This window comes from Manis javanica, chromosome 13, assembly GCF_040802235.1.
Source record: "Manis javanica isolate MJ-LG chromosome 13, MJ_LKY, whole genome shotgun sequence".
In the NCBI taxonomy this organism is placed as follows: domain Eukaryota; kingdom Metazoa; phylum Chordata; class Mammalia; order Pholidota; family Manidae; genus Manis; species Manis javanica.
In genome coordinates this window covers 42,509,361-42,522,674 of record NC_133168.1, presented here as the reverse complement: position 1 = coordinate 42,522,674, position 13,314 = coordinate 42,509,361, and the positions used below count along the sequence as shown (strand labels likewise).

Sequence of the window (13,314 nt, the reverse complement as noted above, 5' to 3'; positions counted from 1 at the left end):
TGTGTAGCTGCAGGAAAATGGGAAAACATATCTGACATTCTGACTTCTTTCCAGATGCCGTTTTTAAAATGTAGGTTAAAACAAATGGAGAGGATACCATCTGGATGGCTAATTGAGGGATTTGAATAAAACATTTCATACTTGTCCATTTTTTTTAACAGCTGTGAGGTGATATTGTAGTTTTAATTTATATTTTACATATATCATCATGTACATTTAAAATATATTGCAATTTTATTTGTCAATTACACTTCAATAAAGCTGAAAAAAATAAATATACTGCATAGATTTTCAAGAAACTGAAGTTTTTCTTTGATGGAAATAAAAATTAGATTTGAAATATATTTAAATATATAATATGAAGCAAATAATGCAAATATTAAATGAAAAATTTAACTTTCTGTTTTGGACACTTTGAAACAAAGTAGAGAATATTCTATAATGAATTTCTATGCATCTATCACACAGCTTCAGCATTTGTCATCATTTTGTTGTTCTTGTTTTATCTTCAACAACTTTCATTTTCTACTTTTGCTTTTATCCCCCAGAATGTATATCAAATTCCAAATATTAATATCAACAACAAATATTTTAGCATATGTAAATAATAGTTATGAACTTCCTTTTTAGCATTACCATAGTAATATTACAACCAGCAAAATTAACAAAATTTAATATAATCTAATGCACAGTCCATGTTCAATTGTTTCATTTTCCAATTATCTTGTTTGAATCATGATCCAGTTCTTCCATTGCTTGTGCTTTTCTTAGATGTCATTTATTCTGTATTAGTTCCACCTCCCTCATATCATTTATTTCTGGAGGGCCAGTTTGTAAGGAGAATTTCCCACATTCTGGATTTGACTGACTGCATCCTAATGGTGTTACTAAACATATTCCTATATTCCTGATATGTACTGTAAACAGATGGCTCCATATGTTTGACTGGACAAAGTATTGATTTTTTTTCAATTTTTTATTAAGGTATGATTGATATACACTCTTATGAAGGTTTCACATGAAAAAACAATGTGGTTACTACATTTTCCCATATTATCAAGTCCCCACCCATACCCCAATTCAGTCATTGTCCATCAGTGCAGCAATACGTGTCCATTTTTATGGGCACTCGATAACAGTATTTAAAAATAACAAATGATGTTTTAAAAAATATTGCTTAAAATTTAACTTTTATATGGCCAGTTGCTCAGTCAAAAAAGTGTTCTTAACTGGTAAAGTATTTGTTAAGCTACGTGTACTTTTAACTTTTTCACCTGCATCTTCAAACATGCCACAGAAATCACTTCTTCATGGAGAACTTTAGTATGCTATTGAATTTGTTCAGGACTTGACATGTAAAAGGCAGAAAGGCCAGGTGCATTACTTTCTGATATCTGTTGTTCTCAGCAAATACACACCAAAACACAGTAGGAAAATCTCTGCTCTTTGTTTCAGATATTTTGGAAAATAGCTTATAAATCCCCAAAATCAAATTTGATATTGTTCATCCCTTGATATGAGGATCAAAAGAAGAATATAAAAGTCAAAGTAAGAATAAGGTCAAAAAAGAAGCATGAATTCATTTTTTTGGTCTTGTTTTATTAGTGGATTTGACAAAAGAATTTCAGAACATTCTTTCTGCCAGTTCATTGTTTGACTCGATGGCTTTGATGATTGCTGGCTCCTCCTTAAGCCCAGTGGACTTCATAGTGAGGAAAATTGACTCTTTTTGTTAAGTTAAACGTCGAGATAAACTCAGTAGGTTTTTTGTTAAGACAGAGATTTAAACTTTGGATTAAGAGCACAGCAGAGGTAAAGAAAACATATTTTGACATTCAAACTTCAGATGTGAAGACCTCATAATACTAGCAATGACCTGTTAAGTAATGATCATGGTTTCAAACATTTGGAAACAAATCCTTTGGTCTTAACAATTACTGACATTTGCTTCTCAACCTTGCGGTCAACAGCAAGACTGTACAATGCTAGCCTTCCTCATTTTCAATGGACACTAATTTATTCATTTAATTTTTACTTGTATCAGGAAGTACCAGTAGAAAAAAATATTGTATAACCCACAGCTAATCTCTGAGAAACTTAATTGATTGATTAATATTATCGACTAAATTGGGTTTCTACTGAAATTTATATGTCAAAGCCCTAGGCTTCAATGTGACTTTTCCAAAAACACTATTTAGGAGATAATTCAGGTTGAAGAAGTTGGTAAGTATGGGTCCCTAAAATGATAAAGCTATGGCCATTTAAGAAGAGAAAGACCTCTCTGTCTTCCTCTCTCCTTTCCTCCCTCCCTCCTACCAGGTGACAACCCAGTGAGAGGGGAAGAGAGCTCTCACCAGACACTGAATCCTGCTGGACCTTGACCTTGGGCTTTCCACCATCAGAGCTGTGAGAAAACAAATGTCAGTTGTTTAAGCCACTCAGTCTATAGTATTCTGTTATGGCAGGTGGAGCTAAGACAATTAATTTGCTTTTTGTATATCTGTCTTAATTTTACACAGGATTATATGAGAAAAAACAATTCCTTGAAATGCTTTTAAAGTCTGTTGCCAAATGAAAAACAAAAAAAAAAAAACAGCAGACAAAATAATAGCCTAGAGATGTTGATAATTGATCCTGTAGTTAAATTATCTTTCAGAACCTATTCATACCAAAACATTCAGTTGCCTTTTATAGTTTGGGATGAGCATAGTATGGGGTTCCTCCTGCCAGCAGACCAGAACTTCTTAGGCAACACATTCCACTATTCAAAGGTTAAGGCTCTCTTTTAGACTGTGTACTATAGATATTTAATTAGATAAAGACTCAGTATTATGTCTCGTAAGTAAAAGATTGTATTAAGATATAAGCTCATAACCACTTGAACTTTTCCTTATTGCCTTTTACCCATAAATGCCTTTCTTTGTTTCAAATACAGTATCTTACCATTTATCTGGTCTTTGTTCTATTTATGTGATTTGATTTTATGATAAGTTTAACTTCATATTTTGCCTTCATTTTTGACTCTGAAAAGCCTCACCAAATCACCTGTGAAATAATAGTTACTCTTTGGCTATGTATTTGTTTACATGCAGGGAAAAAAACATCAGAAGAGATGGAATTCAAGGACATGAGAGCCAAATAGCATACTGCTGCTTGCGGCATATTAGGCCTTACTCTAATTTAGTCTTTAGTTTGTAAGGATATCTGCGTATGGCCAAATAATTTTTAGTTTTTAATTATTAATTATGGAATTGGTGAAGGTGGCATATCTTACATGTTTAAAATGTATGATAGAAACTATCAAATGGAACTTGTTTACCTAAAAGGAACTTATGGAAGCTTTAGGCTATTCTATCATTGATGCTCAAATATCTATCACTTGATATTTTAAGAGTATAAGAGATTGAGTTTTTTTCATTAGCTGTATAAATTTCAATTCTTTATTATTTTGTTAGTCATGAAGGCTCTAGAAAGTATATTTCTATCCATATATTTGTATAGTATTAATCTAAGTACTTTATGGAAACTTAATACATAAAAGTCCTTCTACCTACCCATCCATGTTCTAGATCAATTGAAACATAGAAATATTATGTAAAAGAGAATAAAAAAATAGCTTCTTCCTCTAAAGCTGTTGGAGAATTTAATGATAAATCTGTTTGCCTAGTGAGCTTTCTCAAATTTCACCCCTTATAACAGTTACCCAGTCATAGATTAGCTGGGCAATGAGAGGTTTTCCCTATGAGGGCTTGCCCCTTTAAATTTATGACATGGAAGAGTTGCTGAATGTTTGATTTCAGCAAGCAGGAAGATCTCAATGAGAGAGAAGACTTAGGTGAATCAGAGCATGCTCAGTTCCTACTATTAGATGCACCCATCAGATAATCTTCCTATGGAGAAGAGTATATAAGGCTGTAGAGAGAGGCCAGAAATGCTATTCTACTAGAGGCCTCTTCACAAGGAAGCATCTGGATTGGGGAGGAAGTGTTTTCCTGAATGCTTGGCTAAATCACTGTACTTCTCTAAGCCACAATGTTTTCATCTATAAAAAAATGAATTCCTTTCTCATTTACTATTAGAAATTTATTAGTATAAGAGATAAAGTAATCCCCTTCATGGACTTAAGAAGAAAAGGGCTAAGGCCTTGTTTTAAACTCCAGTATTGAATACCTGGGTAAAGAGGAACAACTTGTCACCAGACAATCCTGAAAGGCAGAGTGAGGGGAGACAGGAGGAAAACAGGAACATACAGTGTCACACAAGCCAAAGGAAATGTGTTTCAAGGAGCAGTGAACCGTTTTGGTTTTTACTGCTACAAGCTCAAAATGAAAACTAAAACACAACTGCTGTGTTTAGCAGTATGGATAAAATGACTACTTTAGTGAAAGTTGGATATAAAGGACTAGGTGGGAAACAACGCAGATGGCAGGAAGGCAAGAAAGAGGTGAGGAAAGGGAAATCTTGAATATAAAGCTGTGAAGGGAAATAGGACAACAGCTAGAGGGGAATGGAGGGAAGGTTTTAAGGATAAGAGAGATTTGAGATTGTAGCACTGATGGAAAAATTAGGCAAGTAGTGAAGACAAGTAACTGGAAGACAGTTCCTGGTGAAGCAGCAGAGGTTGAGGCACCTTGTTTACATAGTAGGCCAGGGGGAAAGGATGGGCACAGATATATAAGCAGGTTTATAGATTCCCTATGGAAAATTTTAATCCCTGTCTCATGGCATATACTTCCTTAATAGGTAGGAGCTATAATCACTTGCTGATAATGAAATTGGGAATCAGGTAGGTTATGGGGAAAAATGGAGATTTGACTATAGTAGAGTTAATTAAAGTTAACTGTAAAATAATTAGTTGACTAGAAAACCACCTTGGCAGGCCAATATAGAGGGCCAGTTAAAGTTGTTGGTTCATGCTTCATGTACAATTCTGTCTTCCTTTACTAGAATGTTAAGATTTTGGAAATTAAAAGCCACACTTGCCTTACTCGGGCACCAAATACACATTTCACAGTTAGCAATATTTCCCACAGTTAATAAAGTATAACATTGTATTTATCAAGATCACTGGTAAGCTTTTCTAGCCTGACACTTTGAACTATTGAAACTATATCCTATCTTACATTTTGTAGTAAACAATTCAGATACTAAGAGTGAGCTCTTAACTTTCAGGTGATGAGATAGTTTCATAATTATCTTTAGAAACTTTAAAACTAAATATGGAGCAAAACAGCCTGCCAAAATATATTTTAGTATTTTAAGCAACTGAAATGATGAAAATCTTTCATTGTTTTTAAGATCCTACCTTATTTTACTCAAATGTTATAGTTCCTCATAAAATTTGCTAACAGTATCAGAGCTTGAAACTTGATCTTTAGATTTCTCTTTGTAAATGAGAAAGTAATGTAATTTTCCATCCTTGGATTAGGGGTTAGCTCAATTAGTGGAGTAATTTTTGATGTCCCTGGATGTTTATATATGTAAGCCAAACACTAATGGTTTCAGTTTTTCCTATAGTGACAGAGGATACTTGAGGATAATTATAATGGGAACTGTTTTCAGGATTCTGTCTTTTTCCCCTTATTTCAGATGGAGCTTTCTATGTTTTATTGCTCAGGAAGTGGGAGTAGGTTTCTTTTTTCCTTGCTTGTAACAGACTTTAAAAGAAGACAATTGCAGATGTCTTTTAGTGGATATTGGTTTGGCCTGGTGATCCCTTTCTGCTCTATTTCAATTTTATATAAGAGGAATTCATGTCCACCAGCTAATGTAACCAATTTTTTATAAAATCATCAGATCTTTCTCTCTCACCAGTTTCTAGTATATTTAAGTCATCATACCCTTATACTCCTGTTACATTACTTCTGGGCAATATTGTTTCTTAGAGTATATGAAAATATCCTAATGATTAAGATGTTCAAATTCAGGTTTGATTTCTTTTTACAATTTTTTTTTTGTCATTTGGTAAAGATCATTTCAAGAGCTGGATGTTAATTTTAATCATCATTTGAATTTTTTTTCTTTATTTTAGTCTCCTTTGGCTTGATTTCCAAGAACCATGTAAGGGAATTTGACACTGGTGGTTCTTTTAGAGATGTGCTTTGGTTTCTGGCTTGACTGATTGTGCTTTGATTTGAAGTTTCACAGTGGATTTTAAGGAATTTGGGCTTCCCTCAAAATCCAAATATGGCTTGCATGTATCTTCTCTTTTGTTTTTACAAAGACACTCATAATATGAAAAGAAATTAGATATCATGGAATGTTTACCCTCAAACAATTTTATAAGAACACATTTTGTCTTTCTTTAATGATTTACGTTTTCAAAATCCTTCATGTATTTTAGCCCACAAAGCACACAGACTTGTGAAAGTATGCTTATTACAGCGGGAAAAGAAGATGAGTGTTTTGGGCTCAGACAGCTAATACTCCCTCTCATTCAGTGGTTATAGACTTCTTTTCACTTTTAGAGTAGTGATGCATAGCCATTGATGTTGTCTGTAATGAATCAGTTTCATTTACACATGGAAAATAAGTGTGTGCATTCTTAGAAACACCTGTTACATATCACAAGGTTTGTTCTCTGGGGTCAGATTCTTCAACACCTGTCCAAATGTTAGAGTTCCATCTTGTTCTGTGGTCTTACATTCCTTTGAAAGATGGAGATGTAATTCTTATATTTCTGATACTTGTAAATAAAGGAACATTAAAACAGATTATTTTGTGGATTTTCTATTTAAAGTCTTATTTTTATTCATGTTTGTTTAAATCCTCTGTTCTTCCTAAAATGGCTTGAGGATCCACAAATTTAGTTTAAAGAAACTTGAGAAAATAGTTTTGATACAAATATGTGGAATGTAATTGAGTACACTAAATAGAGCCCTTAAAATGATAAAAGATTTATTTATTGAATGTTTTTCTCCTTTTTAATCTGATCTGGAAGAGGGGGAAAAAACAGAGGCCTGAAGTCATTCAGTGATATTTATACAATGCTGGAGAAATGTAATACTAACTGCAGACTTTAAGGCAAATGGCAATGATTGAAAGGCATTTCCCATCATCATATAGATGAGGTTCAGAAAGATTCATCCCATAGGAGAAAAAGCCCACTTAAGGAAATAGAACTTGTCATTAAGAGACATCATCAGTTCATCATAAGGATAGCAAAATACTAACAGCTTTTTTAATTAGAAAATATTACTTTTCTAAAGTCAATGGAAAAATTTTATATGACATTTATTTTTATCCCAAATAAGAAAGCACTTAAATCTTACTAGCTGAACTTAAGTTTCTACTTTGGGTTTTGTTATCTTTTATTATTCTCTGTTTCAGATCTATTAGTATCCTTAGCTGTTTGGTTAAGTCTTTGAAGGCAGAAACTCTATTGTATGCATCATTATATTTCCTAAAATATTTCAGAGAAATTAAATAAACATTCAAAAATTAATTTCTTTAGTGAAAAAAATAAATTGAGAAGAATTAATGTGCCCACAGTTACTTGCTTTTCTGTCCCAAAGGCAAAATTTTGCCCAAGGTTCTGTGCTCACACTACAGAACTTAGAACATGTTCTGAGCTGGCTGAAAATGTAAGCAATCAAGTGGTTAAGCAAAAATTGTGCTTTAATGCTATTGAGGAGCTCAGCTGAATGCAGGCCATCTCAATTACTATGAGACTCAATAAGCTTTCCAACTGAAAGCTGTGTTCTTACCTCTTAAAATGCTCCCCACTGAATGCTCTTCATAAATAATGGTCTGTTTTTCATACTTCTTGAAAATGGCTTGCTCTTAGTTTGTCAACTGATAGGGAGGAAATAGAAGTAAATGGTTTGTTAATGTATAATCTATTCCCTGTCATAAGAAAAAACATTTAGATGTAAAAAGCAAAACTCATTGTTTTGCATTTTTTATTTGTGTTTCATTTTTTTGTATATACATGCAGCATATCACATGTATTTGTTTTCTTCGTTTGTATATAAAACATTAAGCAGAGGAAAAATTTAGGTAATAAATGATAACACTTCAAAGTTTAAACCTACAAAATAGATAAATGTTTAGCAATCAAGTTACATTTATATTTTCATATTGTATAGTACTGCTGTCAGTACATTGCAACATAATACATTTCAAAAACATTTTATGAAAATTCACATGCTTATTTAATACACTTTTCTTCCCCGTAAAGTATGTAGAGAGAAGATAAAACTTAATCCTAAATGACACCATTCAGGTTTCTTTCCTCAGATGGGTCATTTTTAATTCATGATCTCTATTCTCATCCAACTACCTGCATGCTTCCCTAAGACCTCATTCCAGTGTTAATGTTTTTTTATTGCTTTTTATTTTGGTACCATTAATCTACAATTACATGAGGAACATTGTGTTTACTAGACTCCCCCCATCACCAAGTTCCCCCCACATACCTCATTGCAGTCACTGTCCATCAGTGTAGTAAGGTGCTGTAGAATCACTACTTGTCTTCTCTGTGTTGTACAGCCCTCCCCGTGCCCCCCCCCACATTACACATGCTAATCATAATGACCCCTTTCTTCCCCCTACCTTATTGCTCTTTTCCCACCCATCCTCCCCAGTCCCTTTCCCTTTGGTAACTGTTAGTCCATTCTTGGATTCTGTCAGTCTGCTGCTGTTTTGTAACTTCAGTTTTTTCTTTGTTATAGTTCACAGATGAGTGAAATCATTTGATACTTGTCTTTCTCCACCTGGCTTACTTCACTGAATACCCTCTGGCTCCATCCATGTTGTTGCAAATGGTAGGATTTGTTTTCTTCTTATGGCTGAATAATATTCCATTGTGTATATGTGGTATTCCATTGTGAAGATGTGGTACATCTTCTTTATCCATTCATCTGCTGATGGACACTTAGGTTGCTTCCATTTCTTGGCTATTGTGAATAGTGCTGCGATAAACATAGGGGTGCATAGGTCTTTTTCAAACTGGACTGCTGCATTTTTAGGGTAAATTCCTAGGAGTGGAATTCCTGGGTCAAATGGTATTTCTATTTTGAGTTTTTTGAGGAAATTCCATACTGCTTTCCACAATGGTTGAACTAATTTACATTCCCACCAGCAGTGTAGGAGGGTTCCCCTTTCCCCACATCCTCACCAACATTTGTTGTTGTTTGTCTTTTGGATGGTGGCAATCCTAACTGGTGTGAGGTGATATCTCATTGTGGTTATAATTTGCATTTCTCTGATGACTAGCAATGTGGAGCATCTTTTCATATGTCTGTTGGCCATCTGAATTTCTTCTTTGGAGAATTGTCTCTTCTTATCCTCTGCCCATTTTTTAATTGGGTTATTTGCTTTTCAGGTGTTGAGACATGTGAGTTTTCTTATGTTTTGGATGTTAACCCATTGTTGGATATGTCATTTCCAAATATATTCTCCCGCATTGTAGGATGCCTTTTTGTTCTGTTGATGGTATCCTCTGCTGTACAGAAGCTGTTTAGCTTGATGTAGTACCATTTGTTCATTTTTTATTTTGTTTCCCTTGCCCAAGGAGATGCATTCAGGAAGAAGTTGCTCATTTTTATATTCAAGAGATTTTTGTCTGTTTTCTTCCAAGAGTTTTATGGTTTCATGACTGACATTCAGGTCTTTGATCCACTTCAAATTTACTTTTGTGTATGGGGTTAGACAATGATCCAGTTTCATTCTCTTACATGTAGATGTCCAGTTTTGCCAACACCAGCTGTTGAAGAGACTGTCATTTTCCCACTGTATATCCATGGCTCCTTTATAATAAGTTAATTGACCATATATATTTGTGTTAATATCTGGAGTCTCTATTCTGTTCCACTGGTCTGTGGGTCTGTTCTTGTGCCAGTACCAAATTGTCTTGATTACTGCGGCTTTGTAGTAGAACTTGAAGTTGGGAAGTGAGATCTCCCCTGCTTTATTCTTCCTTCTCAGAATTGCTTTGCCTATTCGGGGTCTTTTGTGGTTTCATATAAATTTTAAAACTATTTGTTCCAGTTTGTTGAAGAATACTGTCAGTATTTTGATAGGCATTGCATTGAATCTGTAGATTGCTTTGGGCAGGATGGCCATTTTGACAATATTAATTCTTCCTAGCCGAGAGTATGGGATGAGTTTTCATTTGTTAGTGTCCTCTTTAATTACCCTTCAGAGTGTCTTGTAGTTTTCAGGGTATAGGTCTTTCACTTCCTTGGTTAGGTTTATTCCTCAGTATTTTATTCTTTTTGATGCAGTTGTTTTCCTGATTGTTTTCCTGGATTTCTGGATTTCCTGTGTTCCTGGAATTGTTTTCCTGATTTCTCTTTCTGCTAGTTCATCATCAGTGTATAGGAAAGCAACAGATTTCTGTGTGTTAATTTTGTATACTGAAAATTTGCTGAATCCATATATTAGTTCTAGTAGTTTTGGAGTCAACTCTTTAGAGTTTTTTATGTACAATATCTTGTCATCTAAAATAGTGACAGTTTGACTTCTTTACCAATCTAGATGCCTTGTATTTCTTTGTTTTGTCTGATTACCATGGCTAGGACCTCCAATACTATGTTGAATAACAGTGGGGAGAGTGGGCATCCCTGTCTAGTTCCTGATCTTAGAGGAAAAGCTTTCAGCTCTCTCTGTTAAGTATGATGTTGGCTGTGGGTTTGTCTTACATGGACTTTATTATGTTGAAGTTCTTGCCCTCTATACCCATTTTGTTGAGTTTTTATCATGAATGGATGTTGAATTTTGTCAAAAGCTTTTTCAGCATCTATGGAGATGATCATGTGGTTTTTGTCCTTCTTTTTGTTGATGTGGTGGATGATGTTGATGGATTTTTGAATGTCGTACCATCCTTGCATCCCTGAGATGAATCCTACTTGATTATGGTGTATGATCCTCTTGATGTGTTTTTGAATTCAGTTTGCTAATATTTGTTGAGTATTTTTGCATCTATGTTCATCAGGGATATTGGTCTGTAATTTTCTTTTTTGTTGTGGTCTTCGCCTGGTTTTGGTTTTAGAGTGATGCTGGCTTCATGAATGAGTTTGGACATATTCCCTCCTCTTCTATTTTTTGAAAAACTTTAAGGAGAATGGGTACTATGTCTTCTCTATATGTCTGATAAAATTCAGCGGTGAATCCATCTGGACCTGGAGTTTTGTTCTTGGGTAATTTTTTGATTACCAATTCAATTTCTTTGCTGGTAATTGGTCTGTTTAGATTTTCTGTTTCTTCCTTTGTCAGTCTTGGAAGGTTGTGTTTTTCTGGGAAGATGTCCATTTCTTCTAGGTTTTACAGCTTGTTAGCATATAGATTCTCATAGTATACTCCAACAATTTTTTATATTTCTATGGGGTCCATAGTGATTTTTCCTTTCTCATTTCTGATTCTGTTTATGTGTGTAGATTCTCTTTTTCTTTTAATAAGTCTGGCTAGGGGCTTATCTATTTTGTTTATTTTCTCAAAGAACCAACTCTTGGTTTCATTGATTTTTTCTATTGTTTTATCCTTCTCAATTTTATTTATTTCTTCTCTGATCTTTATTATGCCCATAGTTCTGCTGACTTGGGCCTCATTTGTTCTTTTTTTTCTGGTTTCAATAATTGTGACTTTAGACTATTCATTTGGGATTGTTCTTCCATCTTGAAATAGACCTGGATTGCAGTATACTTTCCTCTTAGAACTGTCTTCTCTGCCTCCCACAGAATTTGGGGCTTTGTGCTGTTGTTGTCATTTCTCTCCATATATTGCTGATTTAATTTGGTCATTGATCCATTGATTATTTAGGAGCATTTTGTTAAGCCTGCATGTGTTTGTGAGCATTTTTGTTTTCTTTGCACAATTTATTTTTAGTTGTATGCCTTTGTGGTCTGAAAAGTTGGTTGGCATAATTTCAATCTTTTGGAATTTACTGATGCTCTTTTTGTGGCCTAGTATGTGGTTTATTCTGGAGAATGTTGCATGTGCACTTGAGAAGAATGTGTATCCTGTTGCTTTTGGATGTAGAGTTCTATAGATGTCTGTTAAGTCCATCTGTTCTAGTGTGTTGTTTAGTGCCTCTGTGTTCTTACTTATTTTCTGTCTGGTGGATCTATCCTTTGGAGTGAGTGGTGTGTTGAAGTCTTCTAGAACAAATGCATTGCATTTTATTTCCTCCTTTAATTCTATTAGTATTTGTTTCGTGTATGTTGGTGCTCTTATATTGGGTGTGTATATATTTATAATGGTTATACACTCTTGTTGGAGTGACCCCTTTATCATTATGTAATGCCCTTCTTTATCTCTTGTTACTTTCTTTGTTTTGAAGTCTTTTTTGTCTGATACAAGTACTGCAACACCTGCTTTTTTCTCCCTATTGTTTGCATGAAATATCTTTTTCCATCCCTTGACGTTTAGTCTATGTATGTCTTTGGGTTTGAGGTGAGTCTCTTGTAAGCAGCATATAGATGGGTCTTGCTTTTTATCCATTCTATGATTCTGTGTCTTTTGATCAGTGCATTCAGTCCATTTACATTGAGGGTGATTGTTGAAATTTATGTTCTTATTGCCATTGCAGGCTTTAGATTCTTGGTTACCAAAGATTTAAGGGTAGCTTCTTTACTATCTAACTGTCTAACTTAACTTTCTTATTAAGCTATTATAAACATGGTCTGATGATTATTTATTTCTCTCCCTTTTTATTCCCCCTCCACCATTCCTTATATGTTAGGTGTTTTATTCTGTACTCTTTTGTGTTTCCTTTTACTGCTTTTGTGTATAGTTGATTTTATTTTTTGCCTTTAGTTAGTATTTGGTTGGTCTGCTTTCTTTGTTGTCATTTTATTTTCTCTGTTGACATGTATTTAGCCTTAGGAATGCTTCCATATAGAGCAGTCCCTTTAAAATATCCTGTAGCAGTGGTTTGTAGGAGTCAAATTCCTTTAACTTTTGCTTATCTGGGAATTGTTTAATCCATCCTTTATATTTAAATGATAATCATGCTGGATACAGTATTCTTGGTTCAAGGCCCTTCTGTTTTATTGCATTAAATATATTATGCCTTTCTCTTCTGACCTGTAAGGTTTCTGTTGAGATGTCTGATGATAGCCTGATGGGTTTTCCTTTGTATGTGACCTTTTTTCTCTCTCTGGCTGCCTTTAATACTCTGTCCTTGTCTTTGATCTTTGCCATTTTAGTTATTATATGTCTTGGTGTTGTCTTCCTTGGGTCCCTTGTGTTAGGAGTTCTGTGGGCTTCCATAGTCTGGCAGACTATTTCCTCCCCCAGTTTGGGGGAAGTTTTCAGCAATTGTTTCTTCAAAGACACTTTCTATCCCTTTTTTTCTCTCTTCTTCTTCTGGTA

At 34.3% G+C, this 13,314-nt stretch overlaps 1 long non-coding RNA gene across 1 annotated transcript in view; it reads right to left on the bottom strand.

Annotated features, from left to right (window-relative positions):
* Positions 1-1,997: 1,997 nt before the first annotated feature.
* The window catches only part of LOC140845448 (uncharacterized), a 38,050-nt gene continuing 26,733 nt past the window's right edge, over positions 1,998-13,314 (bottom strand). The window contains exons 2-3 of the long non-coding RNA XR_012124199.1: positions 7,707-7,794; positions 1,998-2,404 (exon numbers count right to left, since the gene is read on the bottom strand). This is a non-coding gene — a long non-coding RNA (uncharacterized lncRNA). The remainder of the gene's footprint in view (positions 2,405-7,706; positions 7,795-13,314) is intronic.